We start from the raw sequence: 22,245 nt of genomic DNA on the forward strand, positions 1-22,245 counted from the left end.
AATTATCCAAAGATCTAAAGTGTACAATCAATTTCCCAGGGTACCATCATACAGCTGTGCATCCATCACCACAATTAATTTTTTTCAATTTTTAGAACATTTTCATTACTCCATAAAAGACATAAAGACAAAAAAAGAAAACTCAATTCCTCCCCTACCCCTAACCACCCCTCTCCATTATTGATTCATAGTATTGGTATAGTACATTTGTTACGATTGATGAAAGAATGTTAAAATACTACTAATTGTAGTGTATAGTTTGCAATAGGTATATATTTTTTCCTATATGCCCCTCTATTATTAACTTGTTATAGTGTCATACATTGTTCTGGTTCATGAAAGAGATTTCTAATATTTGTTCAGTTAATCATGGACATCATCCACCACAAGATTCACTGTTTTATGCATTTCCATCTTTTAACCTCCAATTTTCCTTCTGGTGACATACATGACGCTGAGCATCCCCTTTCCACCACATTCACAGACCATTCAGCACTGTTAGTTATTCTCACAATGTGCTACCATCACCTCTGTCCATTTCCAAATGTTTAAGTTCACCCTAGTTGAACATTCGGCTCATAATAAGCAACCACTCCCCATTATTTAGCCTTGTTCTATATCCTGGTAACTTATATTTCATGTGTATGAGTTTACATATTATAATTAGGTCATGTCAGTGAGACCATGCAATATTTGTCCTTATGTATCTGTCTTATTTCACTCAATATAGCGCCCTCAGGTTTCTTCATCAGCTCATTTTTTTAAGATGGTTTTGTTCACACACCATTCATTCCATCCTAAGTAAACAATCAGTGGTTCCCTGTATAGTCACATATTTATGTATTCACCGTCATCACCACTATCTATATAAGGACATCTCCATTTCTTCCACAAAGAAGGAGGAAGAGTCAAGGAAGTTAGAGAGACAAAAGAAAAAGAAAAAAGAAATAGAAAAAAAAATCACAGCTAGTAAGCAACGAAAGGAAAGATAGCATTAAACTAAAGTAGAATAAAGAGTCAGACAACATCACCAATGCCAAGAGTCCCATACCCCTCCCTTATGTCTCCCTCTTATATGCATTTAGCTTTGGTATATCACCTTCATTACATTAAAGGAAGCAAAATACAAGGTTTCTATTAATTATAGTCTCTAGTTTACATTGATTCTATTTTCCCCCCAAACCCACCCTATTTTAAACACCTTGCAATGTTGACATTCATTTGTTCTCCCTCATGTCAAAACATATTTGTACCTTTTATCACAATTGTTGAGCACTCTAGGTTTCACTGAGTTATACAGTCCCAGTCTTTATCCTTCCTCTTTCCTTCTGGTGTCCCACATGCTCCTAACCTTCCTCTTTCAACCATATCACAGGGCATCTTTGTTCAGTGTACTTACATTGCTGTGCTGTCACCCACAGTTGTGTTCCAAACCTCTCACTGCTGTCTTTTCCTGTCTTTCTGTAGTGTTCCCTTTAGTATTTCCTGCAGAGCAGGTATCTTGTTCACAAACTCTCATTGTCTTTTTTCAGAGAATATTTTAATCTCTCCCTCATATATGAAGGACAGTTTTGCCAGATATGGGATTCTTGGTTGCTGGTTTTTCTCTTTCAGTATCTTAAATATATCACACCACTCCCTTTCTGCCCCCATGGTTGCTAGTGAGAAATCTGCACATAGTCTTATCAAGCTTCCTTTAGAGGTGATGGATCACTTTTCTCTTGCTGCTTTCAGGATTCTCTCTTTTTTGTTTAATTTTTGATAATCTGATTATTAAGTGTCTTTGCATAGGCGTATTCAGATGTATTATGTTTGGGGTATGCTGTGCTTTTTGGATCTGTAATTTTATGTCTTTCATACGAGATGTGAAATTTTCATTGATTATTTCCTGTATTATTGCTTCTGCCCCTTTTCCCTTCTCTTCTCCTTCTCAGACACCCGTGACACATACATTCATGCATTTCATGTTGTCACTCAATTTCCTGAGACACTCATATTTTTCCATTCTTTTCTCTATCTGTTCTTTTGTGCTTAGGCTTTCAGGTGTCTTGTTCTCCAGTTCCTGAGTGTTTTCTTCTGCCTCTTGAGAACTGCTGTTGTATGTCTCCATTGTGTCTTTCATCTCTTGTGTTGTGCCTTTCATTTCTATAGATTCTGCCAGTTGTTTCTTCAAACTTTTGATTTCTACCTTATGTAACCCCAGTGTTTTCATTATACGCTTCACTTTTGCTATATCTTCCCTAAACTTTTCGAATTGATTTAGCATTAGTTGTTTCAATTCCTGTATCTCATTTGAAGTGTAACTTTGTTCTTTAACTTGGCCATAACTTTGTTTTTCTTAGTGTAGGTTGCAGTTTTCTGTTGTCTAGGCATCTGGTCTCCTTGGTTACCCCAATCAGGTTTTCCCAGAGGAGAACAGGTTCAGGTCTCAGAAGGACGCAATAGTATCAGGTTTTCCTGAGGGTGTGTCTTAGAAGATTGACACACCCTGTGAGGCCTCAAGCTGCTGTGCTTTTCCTAACCTGCCCTGCAGGTGGTGCCTGTCAGCCTGTCACTCCTATATGATATAAGGATGTACGGCTGTGGCTGTTTTCCCCCAGGTTCTGGGACCTTGTTCTGAATGGAAGGTGGGTAGTATAGCTTGGTACCACTTTCTTCTTCTTAGGGAAGATACACCCTCTAGGGAGATATCATTTGCATTTGAATAATCTCTCTGGCTCTGCTGTCTCCACCCTTGTTTGGGTCAGAGCTCTGGGAACTGAAAATGGCTGAGGCTTTTTCCACTGAGCTGAAAAAGGGACAGAAAATCCCCCTTCACGGCCAGTCCATGGCCACTTTCAGTTTCATCCATAGGCCAGAGACAGCACCTGGTCCTCTGGGCTTCCCCTCCCTCCCAGAGAGGTCTTCTGGCTCTCTAATGTCAGTCATCACCAAAATCCTCTGTCTGCATTTGGGGATTCATAGCTTGTATCAAGGAGTCCACATTTGTTAATTCAAACCTCATTTGGGGCTGGACTGAGCTGTATTCGCTTGCTCCTGGAATGCTGCTTTCTGTCACAGTGAGATTGTGAGTTCAGGCTGCCATGGGGGGAAGGGGCTCTCAGCTCGGGTCTGCAGTTTTTACTTACAGATTTTATGGTGCAATCTCAGGCATTCCTCCCAATCCAGGTTGGTATATGATGTGTGGACAGTCAAGGTTGACCCCCAGCAATTATTCCAGATTATTTATGAGTTGTTGCTGGTTGTTTATTAGTTGTTCCAGGGAACTAACTAACTTCCACTCCTCTCTATGCCACCATCTTCTTCCTCCCCAGTTCTTCATTTTTTTTGAAAGAGTTTAAATAAGATTGCTGTCAGTTCTTTTGGAAAGTTTGGTAGAATTCTTCTGTGAAGCCATCTGGCACTGGGCTTTTACTCGTGGGAAGTTTTTTGATGACTGATTGGATCTTTTTGCTTGTGATTGGTTTGTTGTGGTCTTCTATTTCTTCTCTGGTCAGTCTAGGTTGTTCATGTGTTTTCAGGAAATTATCCATATCTTCTAAATTATCTAGTTTTCTGGCCTACAGTTGTTCATAGTAACCTCTTATAATTTTTTAAATTTCTTCAGGGTCTACAGTAATGTCATTTTTCTCATTCATTATTTTGTTTGTATGGGCATTCTCTCTTTTTGATTTTGTCAGTCTAGCTAAGCACTTGTCAATCTTGCTGATCTTCTCAAAGAACCAAGTTTTGGATTTTTTTATTCTCTCTATTGTTTTTTGTTCTCTATATCATTTATTTCTTCCTTAATCCTTGTTATTTCTTTTCTTCTACTTGCTTTAGGATTAGTTTGCTGTTCATTGTCTAGCTTCTTCAGTTGTTCCATTATTTCTTTTAATTTAGCTCTTTCTTCCTTTTAATGTATGCATTTAGAGGTATAAATTTACCACTCAGTACCACCTTAGCTGCATCCCATAAATTTTGATATGTTGTGCTCTTATTTTTCATTTGTCTCTAGATATTTAGCAACTTCTCTTGCAATTTCTTCTTTAACCCTCTGATTGTTTAGGAGTGTTTTGTTTAACCTCCATGTTTGCAAATGTTCTAGATCTTTGATGGTTATTGACTTGTGGTTGTATTTCATTGTAATCAGAGTATGTGCTTTGAATAATTTCAAACTTTTTAAATTTATTGAGGCTTGGTTTATGTCCCAGCATATGATCTATCCTGCAGAAAGTTCCATGAGCACTAGAGAAGAATGTGTATCCTGGTGATTTGGGATGTAATTCTCTATATATGTCTGTTAAATCAAATTCATTTATCAGATTGTTTAAGTTTTCAGTTTCCTTATTGGTCTTCTGTCTTGTTGATCTATTTATAGGAGAGAGTGATGTGTTGAAGTCTCCCACAATTATTGTGGAAACATCCATTGCTTGCTTTAGTTTTGCCAATGTTTGTCTCATGTATTTTGTGGCACCTTGATTGGGTGCATAAACATTTATGATTGTTATTTCTTCTTGTTGAATTGCCCCTTTTATTAGTATGTAGTGACCTTCTTTGTCTCTCATAGCATCCTTGCATTTAAAATCTATTTTATCTGAGATTAGTATTGCTACCCCTGCTTTCTTTTGGCTGTAGCTTGCAGGAAATATTTTTTCCCATACTTTCACTTTCAACTTCTTTGTGTCCCTGTGTCTCAGATGAGTCTCTTGTATGCAACATATTGATGGCTCATATTTGTTGATCCATTCTGCCAATCTATATCTTTTAATTCAGGAGTTTAATCCATTTATATTCAATGTTATTACTTTGAATATATTTCTTGAATCTGCCATCCTATCCTTTAATTTATGTTTATCAGATGTATTTTTCCCTGTCTCTCTTATTGTCCTTTAATGAACCAATATTGAATCTCTTTTGTACTGAACCTTTCTCCATCTGTCTGTCTCCTTTCTTTGTTTCTCTGTCAGTAGGGCTCCCTTTAGTATCTCAAGTAGGGCAGGTTTTTTATTAGCAAAATCTCTCAGCATTTGTTTGTGAAAAATTTAAGTTCTTCCTCAAATTTGAAGAAGAGCTTTGCTGGATAAATAATTCTTGGTTGGCAATTTTTCTCTCTCAGAATTTTAGATATGTCATGCTTCTGCTTTCTCACCCCCATGGTGGCTGCTGAGTAGTTGCTAATTTGTCTTATGTTGTTTCCTTTGTGTATGGTGAATTGCTTTTCTTTTGCTGCTTTCAGAACTTGCTCCTTCTCTTCAGTGTTTGACAGTCTGATCAGAATATGTCTTGGAGTGGGTTTATTTGGATTTATTCTATTTGGAGTTCACTGGGTATTTATGCTTTGTCTATTTATATTGTGTAAAAGGTTTGGGAAATTTTCCCCCAAAATTTCTTTGAATACCCTTTCTAGAACTTTACCCTTCTCTTCCCCTTCTGGGCCACCAATGAGTCTTATATTTGGACATTTTATTTATTTATTTATTTTGATTTTTTTTTATTTTTCCCCAGTCTTTCTTTTGTTCTTTCATTTTCTGTTCTGTGGTCCTTGAGATCACTGATTCATTGTTTAGCTTCCTCTAGTCTTGTACTATGAGTATCCAGAATCTTTTTAATTTGGTCAACAGTTTCTTTTATTTCCATAAGATCATCTATTTTTTAATTTACTCTTGCAATTTATTCTTTATGCTCTTCTAGAGACTTCTTCATGTCCTTCTACCCTGTGCCATGCTCTCATTGTTAGTCTTTAGATCTTTGTTTAATTGCTCCAAGTACTGTGTCTCCTCTGATCTTTTGATTTGGGTTTTTGGTTTTGGGTTGTCCATATCATCTGGTTTTTTCATATGCTTTAAAACTTTCTGTTGTTTTTGGCCTCTTGGCATTTGCTTTACTTGATAGTGCTCTTTTAGGATATGTAGGATTATTCAAAGACTAATCTCTAAGTTGTCAGATCTACAGCTTGGTGGTGTACACTTTAACTAACCAGCAGATGGCATCTGTGAGTTACCTATGCCCCTCAAGCTACTTCTCCCCAACTTTGTCTTTATGGTGTGTGTGGGTTTGATTCTTGTGGGGTCCAATTGGTGCACCGAGTTTGGTTGTGTTGATGGTGCTGTCTGCCCTGAATGTGGGGCATGTGTCTGAGTGGTTAGGGAGGGAGGGCAGCTTTAATAATCAAACCTCCCAGGTGTTCCTGGAGAGTTAAGGCTGTTGCAAGAGTCTAAACCTTCATTTCAGTCTCGCCAAAGATTGTCTCTGCTGCTGATCTGTAAGTCCTTGGTATCGGCATGTGGTCCGTGGGATTTCTGAATGGGTCCCTCTTCCAAGCCATGCCCTTCTAGGGCCTCTGCTGAGGGAAGGTTGTGCTATATCACAAGTGTGTGCCATCCCTCAAGGGAGTTCTGGGCAGCTGGGCTGTGTAGGTGCATTTCCAGTCTGCTGTAAGGATGGCTGTATGGGATGTGTTAATTTCCCCCTTTTTGCATAACTCTGCCTTCCCAGCTCTGGGACAATTAGCTGTGGGTGTGCAAAAGGATATGTCCACTCCTGATAATGTGGCATGTGTGTGTGTTGCTGGAAGCACTTCCTGTCACACTGGGTTTTTTGGTGCAGCTCTGGGCTGTGGCAAAAGTGCTGGGCAGGAGCATCCCCAGCCTCCTGGGAAGATGGCTGCAAGGGGTGTGGTTATTTTCCTCTTTTGGCTCATCACTGCCTTCCTTGCTCTGAGACAATTAGCAATGGGTGCGCAAAAGGCTATCTTCCACACCAGATATTGAGGCATTCACACAGCCCGTTCCTGTAGTGCTTCACTTTGCAGTTCTTGCTGCCATATCTGTGGCCACTTTTGGGTTTTTTAAAGAAGAACTAATCTGCCTCCGAATGCTAACCCATGGTTTCCCCACATCGCAGCATGACTGCCAGATATTCAGCAGGCTTACTCACTTGTTTCAGAATGCAGACTCCCAGTTTCACCAAGTGCACAGTCTCTGTGGATTTAGCAGACCTTGTCCAGCTGGTACATCACTGGAACAGGCATTCTGGGTCACTTTCTGGCTTTTACCTAGTATTTTTCATGGAGGCGTTTTCTGCCCTTTCTCTCCCAGCCACTGTCTTAGGTTCTCCTCAGTACACTTTTTTTGAACATCTCTTAGTAAATGTTAATTGTTATTTCACTACCTCCTATACTAGTCATTTAATTGTTGGAATCTCAAAATCTAATGGAGTATGCCCTGCAGGGTTCTGGAATTGTTGAGGACCCATGATCCCTGCTTTTCTTCCAAATACTCCCTATGTGAAAGGGAATATTTATCCCATAACTGTCCCTGCTTTGTATATTGGAAGCAAATTACTTGTTTTCTAGGTTTCACTGTGACATAGAAGGAGGGGGATTGTGCCCCAGGATAGGCCGCACCCATGACCAATTTTGATAATACTTTGTACATAGTTTTGTTGCTATTAATGATTTAAGGCTTTGGGATGTTGTGATGGAATGAACATATTTTGTTTGTGGAATGAACATGTCTTTTTGGGGTTCAGAGTGTGGAGAGTGGTGGGTTGATTCTGTATGTAACCCAGAAAAACATATTCTTAAACCTAATCCATTCCTGTGGGTGTGAACACAGCATCTGTATCTGGTTTTGGTGTAAGCGTGATGTTAGCTTCATAAAATGAGTTAGGTATTGATCCATTTTCTTCAATTTTTTGAAAGAGTTTGAGCTGGAATGATGTCAGTTCTTTTTGGAAAGTTTGGTAATATTCCCCTGTGAAACCATCTGGCCTTGGGCTTTTATCTGTGAAAAACATTCTGATGAATGATTGGATCTCTTTACTTGTGATTAGTTTGTGAGGTCTTCTATTTCTTCTCTGGTCAGTCTAGGGTGTTCATGTGTTTCCAGGACAGTATCCATTTCCTCTAAACTGTCTAGCTTGTTGGCATACAGTTTTTCAAAGTATCCTCTTATGATTTTAAAAATTTCTTTGGGATCCACAGTAATGTACCCCTCTTATTTATAATTTTGTTTATTTGGATATTCTCTCTTTTTGACCTTGTCAGTATAGCTAAGTGTTTGTCAATCTTGTTGATCATCTCAAAGAACCAATTTTTGGTTTTACTTATTCTTTCTATTGTTTTTTTCTCAACATAATTTATTTCTGCTTTAATCTTTACTATTTCTTTTCTTCTACTTGCTTTAGGGTTATTTTGCTGATCATTCTCTAGCTTCTTAGTTGTCCCATTAGTTCCTTAATTTTAGCTCTTTCTTCCTTTTAAATATATGCATTTAGAGCTATAAATTTCCCCCTCAGCACTGCCTTCTCTGCATCCCATAGGTTTTGATATGTCTCATTTTCAATCATCACTAGATATTTAGTAATTTCTCTTGCAATTTCTTCTTTGGCTCACTGATTCTTTAGGATTGTGCTGTTTAACCTTCACATATTTGTGAATGTTCTGGTTCATTGATAGTTATTGACTTCTAGTTATATTTCATTATGGCCAGAGACTGTGGTTTGAGTAATTTCAGTCTTTTAAAATTTATTGATGCTTTTTTTGTGGTCCAGAATATGCTCTATCCTGGAGAACATTCCATGAGCACTAGAGAAGAATGTATATCCTGGTAATTTGGCATGTAACACCTTATAAATATCTATTAAGTCTAATTCATTTATCACATTGTTTAGGTTCTCAATTTCCACATTAGTCCTCCATCTGGTTCTTCCATATATAGAAGAGAGTGGTGTATTGAAGTTTCCCATGGTTATTGTAGAAACATCTATGCTACCTTCAGTTTTGCCAATATTTGTCTCTTGTGCTTTGGGGCACCTTGATTGGGTGCATAAACATTTATGACTCTTATTTCTTCTTGGTGAATTGTCCCTTTTATTAGTATCTAGGGTCTTTCTTTGTCTCTTATGACATCTTTTCATTTAACATCTATTTTATCTGTTATTAGTATTTTTACCCCTGTTCCTTTTTGCTGTAGCTTGCATGGAATATTTTTTCCCATCCTTTCACTTTCAATCTCTTTGTGTCACTTGGTCTAAGATGATGGCTCCTACTTTATAATACATTCTGTCAATCTATATCTTTTAATTGGAGAGTTTCATCCATTCACCTTTAATGTTGTTACTGTGAAGGGGGTGCTTGAATCAACCATCTTATCCTTTGGTTTTTATTTGTCAGATCAGTTTTTCCCTCCCTCTCTCATTTTTTTTCCCTTTGTTTCCCTTACTAATGCTCTTCAGTTCTGTGACCATCTCCAGGCATCTCTTTCCTTTCTCTTTTTGTCAGCTGGTAGAACTCCCTTTAGTGTTTCTTGGAAGGCAGATCTCTTGTCAACAGATTCTCTCAGCATTTGTTTTTCTGTGAAAATTTTAAACTCTCCCTTAATTTTGAAGGAGAGCTTTGCTGGATAAAGAATTCTTGGCTGGCAGTTTCTCCCTTTCAGGATCTTAAATACATCATACTGCTGCCTTCTCACCTCCCTGGTACCTGCTGAGTAGTGAATTAGTCTTATATGGTTTCCCATAAGATTAACTTCTCTCTTGCAGCTTTAGGAACTTTCTCCTCTTCAGCATTTGACAATCTGATCAGTATGTCTTGAAGTGGGTTTACTTAGATTTATTCTACTTGGAGTTAGATGAGCAGCTTTTATTTGCATATTTATGTCATTTAGAATGATTGGGAAATTTTCACCAAGTGTGTCTTGAAACACTCTTCCTAGTCATTTACTCCTTTCTTCTCCTTGGACACCAATGATTATATATATATATATATATTTTTGCTATAATAGTTCTTTTTTTTAATTTATTGATATTGTTCACATAGCAAACAATTATCCAAAGACCCAAAGTGTACAAACAATCAATTGCCCCTGGTACTATCATACACCTGTGAATCCATCACCACAATTAATTTTTTTCCAGTTTTTAGAACATTTTCATTACTCCAGAAAATAAATGCAGACAAAAAAAGAAAACTCAAATCCTTCCATACCCCTAACTACCCCTCCTCCATTGTTGACTCATAGTATTGGTATAGTACATTTGTTACTGTTGATGAAAGAATGTTAAAATACTACTAACTGTAATTAGTTTGCAATAGGTATATTTTTCCCTATATGCCCCTCCATTCTTTTTTTAAAGTTTCAGAATAGTATCTAATTTTCAGAATTTATAATCATCTTATTTGATATCACAAAATAGTGGCTGCATTATAAATTTTACAGATGAGGCTATTGTTTTGCTATTCTCACCATACATATGTTGCAGAATAAATCTGAATACAGATGAATACTTCCCCTTCTTCCTGTTTTTTATATTTACAAACATGCCTCCACATAACATTTGCTATTCAGATTATTTTTATCTGACCCAAGGAATAAAATGCATTGAGATAATTTTGTTTTGTTTATAGGAAGTCTCACTGCAAACTTTGCAAACTTAGGGATCATAGAGTAAATAGATTTTTTTTGCCAAACTCTCTATCTGAACTCAGCAGCTAAAATGGTTCAGTATTTTCCATTGACTATGCAATAAATAGCAAATCTTGGGTCCACAATTAATGTTCTTTTGTTTCAGTGTGTGAAACAAAATTTAGTGGTTCAATGACTACAATAACAAATGTTTCTCTGTATATAAATAGACATTTTTGCCAACACTGCTCTCTAGATGACTTTGCTGTATATAGCCCATACCTATCTCCAGACAATGGCATCTCATCTACACCAAGCAATAAAACATAATTGAGAATACACATTTTTCAATGGTCTCAAAAAGTGTAAGAGTATTCCTTTGGATTTTCAAAAGAAGTCTATATTTTCAGACTTAAATTTAATAGTTTTTAATTATTCTTAGTCTAATTCCTGTTTTATCAATTAGGAAACTAAGAGTCATCTTAAAAGTTAAGTGAGATGACCACATTTACAATCAGCAAGTCAGAAAAGTGAGGCAAGTATCTTCATCTTCCAACTTCTGGTGTTTCAGAAAAAGTGCCATACCATAAACCTGAGTTATCCATTTGAAATAGAGTGAAAGAAATGGTAGCATGGAATAAGATGTGATACCAAGTATGTTTTCTCCTTCATAATGTCACCATTCTGCAATGTCTGTTTATTCCTCTCTGAAATATGAATTAAAAATAATTTAATATAGGGTTGTGTCTTATGATGACTATGATGATAATAAAGCCAAACTTATATTCAGTGGTCACTATACAGCTTAAAAATGCATCTTCATCTAATATTGTGGAACCTTTCTCCATGTCTTTCTCTCCTTTCTTTGTTTCTCTGTCAGTAGGGCTCCCTTTAGTATCTCAAGTAGGGCAGGTCTTTTATTAGCAAAATCTCTCAGCATTTGTTTGCCTGTGAAAAATTTAAGCTCTTCCTCAAATTTGAAGGAGAGCTTTTCTGGATAAAGAATTCATGGTTGACAATTTTTCTCTCTCAGAATTTTATATATGTCACGCCACTGCCTCCTCACCTCCATGATGGCTGTAGTGTAGTTACTTCTTAGTCTTATGTTTTTTCCTTTGTATGTGGTGAATTGCTTTTCTCTTTATGCTTTCAGAACTTGCTCTTACCCTTCAGTATTTGATAGTCTGGTCAGAATATGTCTTGGAGTGGGTTTATTTGGATTAATTCTATTTGGAGTTCACTGGGCATTTATGCTTTGTGTATTGATGTTGTGTAGAAGGTTTGGGAAATTTTCCCCAACAACTTCTTTGAAAACTCTTTCTAGACCTTTACCCTTCTCTTCCCCTTCTGGGATACCAATGAGTCTTATATTTGGACATTTTATTTTATCTATCATATCCCTGGGGTCCACTTCGAGTTTTTTGATTTTTCCCCATTCTTTCTTTTGTTCTTTCATTTTCTGTTCTGTGGTCCTTGAGGTCACTGATTCATTGTTCAGCTTCCTCTAGTCTTGTACTATGAGTATCCAGAATCTTTTTAATTTGGTCAACAGTTTCTTTTATTTCCAGAAGATCATCAATTTTTTTATTTACTCTTGCAATTTCTTCTTTATGCTCTTCTAGACTCTTCTGCATGTCTTTTATATCCTGTGCCATTGTCTCATGGTTTGCCTTTAGTTCTTTGATTAATTGCTCCAAGTACTGCATCTCCTCTAATCTTTTGATTTGGGTGCTTGGGTCTGGATTATCCATATCATCTGTTTTTTTCATATGCTTTAAAATTTTCTGTTGTTTTTGGTCTCTTGGCATTTGCTTTACTTGATAGGGTTCTTTTAGGATATGTATGGTAACTCAGAAACTTCTCTCTAATTTGTCAGATCTATAGCTTGGTGGTGTACACTTTAACCAGCAGATGGCATCTGTGATCCACCTATTCCCCTCAAGCCAGTTCTCTCTAACTTTGTCTTTGTGGTGTGTGTGGGTCTGATTCTTGTGGGGTCTAATTGGTGCACCAGTTTTGTGTGTGTAGTTGTTGCTGTCCACTCTGAATGTAGGGTGTGTGAACAGTTAGGGAGTGAGGGCAGCTTTAAACAATCAAGCCTCCCAGTGTTCCTGGAGATTTAAGGCTGTTCCAAGAGTCTAAAACTTCAGTTCAGTCTCACCACAGATTGTCTCTGCTGCTGACCCACAAGTCCTTGGTCTTGGCATAAGGTTCCTGGGATTTCTGAGTGCATCCCTCTTCCCAGCCATGCCCTTCTAGGGCCTCTGCTGAGGGAAGGCTGTGCTACATCACAAATGTGCACCCTCCCTCAAGGGAAGTTGTGGGCCACTGGGCCATGTAGGGGCATTCCCAGCCTGCTGAAAGGGTGGTTGAATGGGGCATGCCAATCTCCCCCCTTTCATACTGCTCCATCCCTCAACTCTGGGACAACCCACTGCAGGTGCGCAAAAGGCCACTGTCCATGCCAGATCCTGTAGTGTGTGCGTGTGTTGCTGGAAACACTTCCTATTGCAGTGAGTTTCCTGGCACAGCTCTGGGTTATGGCACTGGCACTGGGCAGGAGCATATCCAGCCCGCCAGGAAGATGGCTGCAAGGGGTGTGTTTTCTCTCCCCTTTTGGCTAACCCCTGCCTGCCTCGCTCTGAGACAATTAGCAGTGGGTGCATGAAAGGCTATCATTCACACCAGATACTGAGGCATACTTGCAGGTTGTGGAGACACCATTCCTGCCACACTTCTCTGTGTGGTCCCCACCACCATATCTGCAGCTGCTTCTGGTCTTTTAAAAAAGAACTAGTCCAACACCAAATGCCAACCCATGGCTTCCCCACACTGCAGTGTGGCTGCCAGACATTTAGCAGGTCTGCTTACTTGCCCCAAAATGCAGACTCCTGGCCTCACCAAGTGCATGGTACCTGTGGATCCAGCAGACCCTGTCCAGCTAGTGCATCATGGAACCAATGTTCTGGGTAACCCTCTGGCCTTTATCTAGTATTTTTCATGGAGGTTTTTTTTGCCCTCTCTCTCCTATCTGCCATCTTCTGGAGGTCCAGATCCACAGTTTTTACTTACAGATTTTATGCTGTGATCTCAGGCATTCCTCCCAATTCAGGTTGCTGTATGATGAGTGGACAGTCATGTTTGTCCCCCCACAGTTATTTCAGCTTATTTACTAGTTGTTTCTGTTTTTCTTTTTTTAGTTATTCCAGGGGACTACTTGGCTTCCACTCCTCTTCATGATGCCATCTTAGATCCTCTACCAATGATTCATATATATGTTCTTCATGTTGTCCATCATTTCCCTGATGTCCATTTCAAAGTTTTCTATGTTTTCCACCATTTGACATTTTTCATGTTTGCATTCCATTGCTATCCTCTAGTCCACTCACCTGGCCTTCTTCCTCTTCAAACCTGCTGTTTTGTGTCTCCAGTATATTTTTAATTTGATTAACGGTATCTTTTATTTCCATAAGATCTGCTATTTTTTAATTTACTCTTTCAAAATCTTTTTTAATCCCTTCTAGTGTCTTCTTGATGTCTTTTATGTCTTTTGCCATCTCATTCAAGTTATTCTGGAGATTTATGTGTACTTCTTTAACTAATTGCTCCAAAGTTTGTGTCTCTTCTGGCTTTGTAATTCATTCATTTGTCGCATCCATATCTTCTTGGTTCTTCAGGTGCTTTATGATTTTCTGGTGGCTTCTGGGCATTTGCTTTTCTTTGTAAGAATATTTTGGGAAATGCAGGATTATTTGAACATTTATATATAATTTGGCAGGGCTACCACTTAATAGAGTGTCTTTTCTCTGTCCTACAAGCTGATGGTGCTCATGAGCCACCTATTACCCTCAAGCCAGCTGTCCCCCAACTCTGTGCACTGAGCAGGGTAAAAGCAAGTGGAAATCCAATCAGTGCACCAGTTTTCCATGTGCAGTTGGGACTGCCAGTCCTGTGGGAGGAGGGCAGGCCCTGCACAGTTTGGCAGGGAGTTCACTCCCGGATACAGTGGTCCTGGCAATTTGTAGGGCTGCACGTTGACCACTGGGGGCTGTGGAACTGTGCATCTCACCTTTCAGTTCAAATGCCGTGCAGTCCTTGTCTGCCATGCACCTGCAAATCCCTTGGGTTGGGTAAGGGCACCTGGAGCATCTGTGTGGTGTCCTAGCCTCTTGGCTGTGCATGCTGCAGACTTCTGTGGAGGAAGAATGATTGCGGTCACTACAAGTCCAATGAATTCCAAGTTCCTTCATGGGAGCTCTTGGTGGTGGGGCTGTGAAGGGTTATCTTCCCACCCAACTGCTGAGATGGGTGCCCATGTGTGGAAAGCTGCTCCCTCCTGCACTCATTAAAATGGCTCCAGCTGCCCATCCCTGGTGGTGGTCCTGGCTGAATACACTCACCAGTCCTTACAAACACAGTCTCTCTGCCTCTCCAGCTAAGTCCCCACTATGTAGTGTAGATGTCCCTGCCCAGCCTGTGACACCCTGGAACTGCTGTTCTGGAGCACTTTCTGCCCTTTATCTAGTATTTTTCATGGAAGAGAATTTTGCTCTTCCTCTTCTAATCTGCCATCTTCCCAGAAGTCCTGCTTTTGTTTTTATACAATTTTATTGTGCCCATGTTTATTCTCAGAAAGTATAATTTTCACATTTTTAAAGGGTATCAACTATTATATTTTGGGATTTCTATTTTTTAGCCTAATATTATGTGCTGGTGATAATGTTGACCCCAATTATCAAGGGCAATTGAATTGTTGCTGTATGTTGTGGGCATGGATTACAATATCTGGAATCCCCAGGGTTTCTCTGGTGTTTACTCTTAGTATTGTCATGTCCAATAGCAAAGATTAATATAAATGACATTTAAAAAAACCTACAAAAGGCAGCAACACTGAGGATTCCAACCCCCAGGAATGCACATTTGGGTCATCTTGCTCATTCTGGTGTCACCATTTTTTCCCCTTTGATCCCATCTTAATGGAACTGACTTCTCTCTGTGCTTAATAATCCCTGGGTGACCTCAGCATTGGTCTTGCAGTACCTACATCCAATTACCTGTATTGAATCTATTTTGTTCAGAATTCCTGGTCCTTAAACTGTACAGAATTTCTATTTGGTGTGATGGTAGCATAACATTGTGAATGTAATAACAGCACTGAATTATATATTTGAATGTGGTTGAAAGGGGACATTTAAGGTTATATATAGATGTTGCTAGAATAGAAATTAAAAAGCAACAAAAACAACCTAGGGCTGTATGATGCAAACAGGGAACCCTAATGTAAAGTGTGGAGTATAGTTATTAGTACAATTATAAAAATGTTCTTTCATCAATTGTAATAGAAGCCCCACACTAATGCAAGGTGTTAATAATAGTGGGGGTATATGAAAACTTTGTATTTGCTGCATGATTTTCTTTAAACCTACAGATTCTCTAATAAAAATTATATGGAAAAAGGTATATACTAATATTTCAGTTAAACAGAAAATGAACAAACAACAAACTAAAAACCTCTGGCATTATTTCTGTTTCCTGACTAGACACTAACTGACATACAAGATACATAGTCTTTTCCAAAATTAGTCAATTCCAGGGCACTGATGCACAAAGTAAAGTAAATTAAAAAGTATTAATAATTTCTTCTGGATGATGTGTTATGCAGAATCAAAGGAAGATAACTGAGGCAAACAATGATTGACTTAAGACAGGTGCTGTGATATTTATTTGTAGTTGGAGCTACAAACATACAAACATCTTCTCACTCTTGTAGAAAGTACAGTAGAGAGCTCAATTTCTCCTGTCTAACTTTAAGGAACACAGAGGAATGGTGTGAGATTGATTCAGAAATTAAGTGTATTGAGTTGTTCTAAGAAACTATATTTCTTCAGCTATTCTTTTATGCTATCCTTTTTGGCACCTATTTTTCTCTGTGGGAAATCTGTTTTGTCCTTTGGCCTTCTTGAGTTCACCCACAACAGCAAAATTAATCTCTGTGTATTCATTATTTAAGAATAATATTGCAGGGTTCATTTATTTGTTTAACAGAAATTTATTGAGTAACTACTATATGCTAGCCCTATTGTAAGTGCTGGTTGTACAGCAGTGAACAAAACAGATCCCAAACTTCACATCCTTAAAGAGGACAGATAGAAATTCAATAGTTTCAAGTAACATCTTCTTTACATACTGAAATAAAATATCTTCATTCATTCCATCATTTGGTCATTTACCCCCAAGATTCAGAAGCATTTGCAATCAAATCCTTTTTCATTATATTGGTCTCATCCTTGGTGTTTTAGAGACTCAGAAAGCATTAAAAGGTAAATAGAATCATCTTTCAACATCCTTGGACAAACTCTCTTGGCAGTGTATGTTATCTCTAGATAATTTTTACTGGCAGTTAAAAATAGTAAATAATTGAAAATTTGTACGCTGTTCTAAGACACACTCATTTCAACTCTTTAAATCTTTTTTTTCTGTTTGGAAAGGAGTGATTTATGAACAATCAATGATATATTATAAATATTTTGTAAAACATTTAATTTTCAATGAATCCAATCAGATCATTGGGAGTGGTGTTCCTTTAGGGGCTGTTTAGTGTCCTGCTGAGTTAACTGTCTGTGTTTGTGGAATATTGCCCACATAACCAGGGCTGGTCACCCATAATAAAAGCTTCATCTACCCTTGGCTATGCTGGAGAAACATGTAGCTTCAATAAAGCTGTTTTCCTTTATTATTTGGTATGGAAGTTTTCTGGCAACTCAGCTTTATTTCATATTATAATTAATGCAGAACAGGCTATTTCTTTATTACTTTAAAATGCAATCAGTCTATTGGTGTGTGTTATTCTAATAAGATTTAAAAGATTCTTATGATGTATAGAGACAGTCTAGTTTAATCAACTCTGCAATAAGAAAAAAAATCTCTTAACATCAGTTTCTTTAAAGAGTTCAATGGATGGGTAAATAATATCTTGTGTAATTCTGTCTGATCACTCTCAGATTACATGTCAGAGTCTGACATTTTCATTTGTTCATCACACTTTCCACCAATAGTGAACCAGTACTGTGTGAGTAACAGAGATGCATTAAGACAGCTCCTGTCCTCAGTCTTAAAAGCAAAGAAGCAGTGATTACACCTAATAATTGAGTGGTGGTTTGAGGCTGCATGTGCTCCAGAAAAAAAAAATGTTCTTAAATTTAATCTTCTGCTGCGGATATGAACCCATTGCAGGGAGGACATTTTCAAGAGGCTATTTCAGTTAAGGTGTGACCCACTTCAGTGTAGGTTTTAATCCTCTTACTGAAATCATTTGTAAGCAAATGAATTCAGACAATGGGAGAGAAAGTCACAGCTGGAGCAGCCAGAAGCTGAAATCAATGGAACCAGGAAGAGAAGAGAGACACCACCATGTGCCTTGCCATGTGACAAGCTAAGGACCAAATTTGGTCAGCAGCTAGCCCCAGAATACCAAAGTCTTGGGGAGAAAGCATTACTTTGATGATGCCTTGATTTGGACATTTTCCCAGCCTGAAAACTGTAAGCTAATACATTTCTATTTTTTATGCTGGTCCATTTTATGTTGTTTATTTACCTAAGTGGCCTAGGAAACTGAAAGAAATAGTAAGAATTGGCAATCAAATAATGATTTACATCCTTCAAAGCATGAGATGTTATGATCCAATTATAGTGTGGTAGAGGCAGGGCAAATATTTTTGTTCATATTATGTAGATGTGGAAGAAAATGCTGAGACTTTCCAAACTCTTCTCTGCTAGTCAGTAGTACAAGTGGGACATAACCTAAGGTTCTTGTGCTGCTGCTCTTCCAAAGCAGCAATAATGCATACAAAGTGGTCATTTTGTAAGACTGAAGTCTTATCAAACTGTTACAGGATTTTGGAATAGAGGGATTTTCTGGCTGGAAAAATCAAAGATGACTTCTTGCAAAGGGGTGACATTGGGTCTGGACTCACAAGTGCATTCTAATTGAGGATGGTGATGTCTAATACATGAATGAACTCACATCCAGTATGAGGACCTCCTCTTGCTGAAGAGCTTCCCCAAGGCAGCCTTCATGTCCCTGTTTCTTAGACTACAGATGAAAAGATTTAACGTTGGGGTCACTGCCACATACATAACAGTTATCACTACATCCTTCAGTCTGTAACTGGTCAGAGGGTGGAAATACATGCCCATCACTGTCCCATAATACAAAGGAATGACTGTGATGTGGGAGTCACAGGTGGAGAAGGCTTTGAGCATACCCTTGTTGTATAGAACCTGTAAGAGAGTGATGAAGACCCGAAGATAGGAGATGATGATGAATGTTAATGGCAAGGAGAAAACCCCAGCCCTAGTTTATTATTTTCACATAAAGTGGATGTTAAGAACAGGACTTTATCAAACTGTTAAGATCACAGTATAATTTGGCCACTTCCTGGTTGCCACAGAAGGGCAGACCAGTGGTAAGTAGAGTGTGGGGTGGGGTATTGGTGATTCCAATCATCCACTACCAAATAACAAGCAAGAAACAAGACCTTGGGTTCATAATTATTGTGCAATGAAAAGGGCAGCTGATGGCCATGGCCCAATCATATGCCATCACAGCTAAGATGTAGCAGTCAGTGTTAGCCAAGGAAATCATGAAATACATTTGCATTATGCATCCCCTGAAGGAGAAGTCTCTGCTGTCCAAGAGATGGTTTGTGAGTATCTTAGGGACAGTTTCAGATGAGAGAAGATGTCAACAAGGGAGAGGTTGGCAAGGAAAAAGTACATAGGATTGTGGAGGCTAACATCAGAGTGAATGGCCAAGATTATTGAGATTTTATGATCTAATTATAGTGTGGTAGAGGCAGGGCAGATATTTTTGTTCATAATATGTAGATGTGGTAGGTAATATGTAGGTTTCCCATCAGTGTGATGGGGTAGATGAAGAGGAAGAAGATGAAGAAGAAATCTTCCTGTGCTTGTTGGCTGCTAACTCCCAGAAGGATGAAATACAGGGTAGAGGACTGGTTTTCCTTCTTCATGGCTTCTTCAATTTGAAAGGAGAGGGAAATACAGAATTATTAATGGACTTACTGTTTGCCATGAGTTCCTTATCTATCAATTTTGACTCCAGCCATCAGCTTTCTCTCTCTGCATTTATGAAATCAATACAGAGAAAATATATAGGAAATAATCCCTGTTGGTAAGTGGGACTAACTACCATTCATGTGTAGGAAATAATCTGTACACAATAAGTTCTCATTACGTGCTATTCCAGCACAACCACCCGAACACTTCAGTTTTAATCATTTTAGGAATAATTAACTCTCTGTGTTCCATGTCCTAGACATATAAATAAATATGTGATAAATATAGTTTATTCATCTATTTATTCAACCTTTAAAGACATAGTCTCAACTCCCAACTAACTTATAACTTATTGGAACAGCCTGAATCACAGAATAATCTTATTATACATGACAAGGAACGGATAGTACTGGGATTCTTTGAGGAAACAATCCTGTGCAATGGATATGTTAGTGGAGGGACCAGCACAGATGATCAGGAACTTGTCCACTAACCAAGCTCAAATTGAACCAGAGCCCAGGGAGTAATAAATGTCTACACTGGCATTCAATGATTGTAAATCACAAGAACCATTGGGTTTATTTAGGTCTCAGTAAAACCAGCCCAGTGTGTGTCCTCCACCTGTGTCACATTTTCCAAGCAGACTATCTCCTTTGGTAAACTATATCTCTTTTCCAATCTGTTAGTCACCATGCTTTTATCTTTGGTATGCCATTTTGTGTTCATTATTTCATTTGGTTACTCATCTAACTCCATAGTGACTTCAGCTACTGCTGTGTCAATGTCTCTCAATTTGTATGTCTTTAGACTTGATCTGTCTTTCCCATATTTCCATGTTCAGTCATTCTGCCAACATGTTTGGTCAACCTTTGCTCTGCACATTCAAACAAAGCAAGTTCTGATGAAGAAATCTGTATCATATTTTATTTTTATTTTTTTCTCTCCACACTTTATTATTTTAAGCATACATATATAAACAGTGTATGAAATTATCATTTCATTTAAATATTTTTCAGGATCATGAATTAGTATAAGTGAAGAAGTAGATACATTTAATTGTAGACTTATTTTTTATTATTCATTTTATTGAGATATATTCACATACCACGCAGTCATACAAAACAAATCGTACATTTGATTGTTCACATATACATAATGAATGTAGTTGTACATTCATTACCAAAATCAATCCCTGACACCCTCATTACCACACACACAAAAATAACCAGAATAATAATTAAAGTGAAAAGGAGCAACTAAAGTAAAAAAGAACACTGGGCGACCTTGTCTGTTTGTTTGTTTGTTTCCTTCCCCAACCTTTCCACTCATCCATCCACAAACTAGACAAATGGGAGTGTGATCCCTATGGCCCCCCCAATCCCACTGTTCCCCCTCATAAGCCACATTTTTATACAATTGTCTTTAAGATTCATGGGTTCTTGGTTGTAGTTTGATAGTTTCAGGGATCCACCACGAGCTACCCCAATTCATTAGAACCTAAAAAGGGTTGTCTATATTATGTGTAAGAGTGCCCACCAGAGTGACCTCTCAGCTCGTTTTGGAATCTGTCTGCCACTGAAGCTTATTTCATTTCTTTTCACATCCCCCTTTCAGTCAAGAAGATGTTCTCCATCCCACGATGCTGGGTCTACATTCCTCCCTGGGAGTCATATTCCATGTTGCCAGGGAGATTCACTACCCTGGGTGTCTGATCCCACATGGGGGGAAGGCAGTGATTTCACCTGCCAAGTTGGCTTAGCTAGAGAGAGAGGGCCACATCTGAGCAACAAAGAGGCATTTGGGAGGAGGCTCTTAGGCACAGTTATAGGGAGGCCTAGCCCCTCCTTTGCAGCAACAGTCTTCCCAAGGGCAAATTCCATGGTAGAGGGCTCAATCCATCAAACAACCAATCCCCTATGTCTGTGGGCATGTTAGCAACCATCGAGGTAGGGCAGGCCAATACACCTGCATTCTCCACCAGCTCCACAAGGGGGCTCTGCATATTTTTTCCTTGTTTTTTTTTTAACTTTTTTTTTCTAAATCAACTGTATGAAAAATACAAAAAATTAAAAAAAAAAATTACAATAGAAGAACATTTCAAAGAGACCATAACAAGGGAGTAAGAAAAAGACAACTAACCTAAGATAACTACTTTACTTCCAACATGTTCTTACTCTACCCCAAGAAAGTAACCTAATATAGCAACATTTCTGTGAACTTGGTCCTACTATACCCATCAGAAATTAACAAACCATAGTCAATCCTGGGCATTCCCAGAACATTAAATTTACCCATGATAGCTTATCTGTTGTTCTTGGATTATTGTTCCCCTTTCCTTAATTGCTCTCAATTGCTAGTTCCCGTACATTCTACATTACAAACCATTAGTTTTACATTTTTCAAAGTTCACATTAGTGGTAGCATATAGTATTTGTCTTTTTGTGCCTGGCTTATTTCACTCAGCATTGTCTTCAAGGTTCATCCATGTTGTCATATGTTTCACAAGATCGTTCCTTCTTACTGCCGTGTAGTATTCAATTGTGTGTATATACCATATTTTATTTATCCACTCATCTGTTGAAGGACATTTGGGTTGTTTCCATCCCTTGGCAATTGTGAATAATGCTGCTATGAACATTGGTGTACAGATATCTGTTCGTGTCGCTGCTCTCCGATCTTCCGGGTATATATGGAGAAGTGCAATGGCTGGATCAAAGGGTATCTCTCTATATATACTTTTCTAAGGAACTGCCAGACTGATTTCCAGAGTGGCTGAACC

General features: G+C 38.3%; 1 pseudogene; it reads right to left on the minus strand.

Annotated features, from left to right (window-relative positions):
* Positions 1-18,407: 18,407 nt before the first annotated feature.
* On the minus strand, positions 18,408-19,420 carry LOC119514671 (annotated as a pseudogene).
* Positions 19,421-22,245: the final 2,825 nt, after the last annotated feature.

Source organism: Choloepus didactylus, chromosome 18 (genome assembly GCF_015220235.1).
Source record: "Choloepus didactylus isolate mChoDid1 chromosome 18, mChoDid1.pri, whole genome shotgun sequence".
NCBI classification, from domain to species: Eukaryota; Metazoa; Chordata; class Mammalia; order Pilosa; family Megalonychidae; genus Choloepus; species Choloepus didactylus.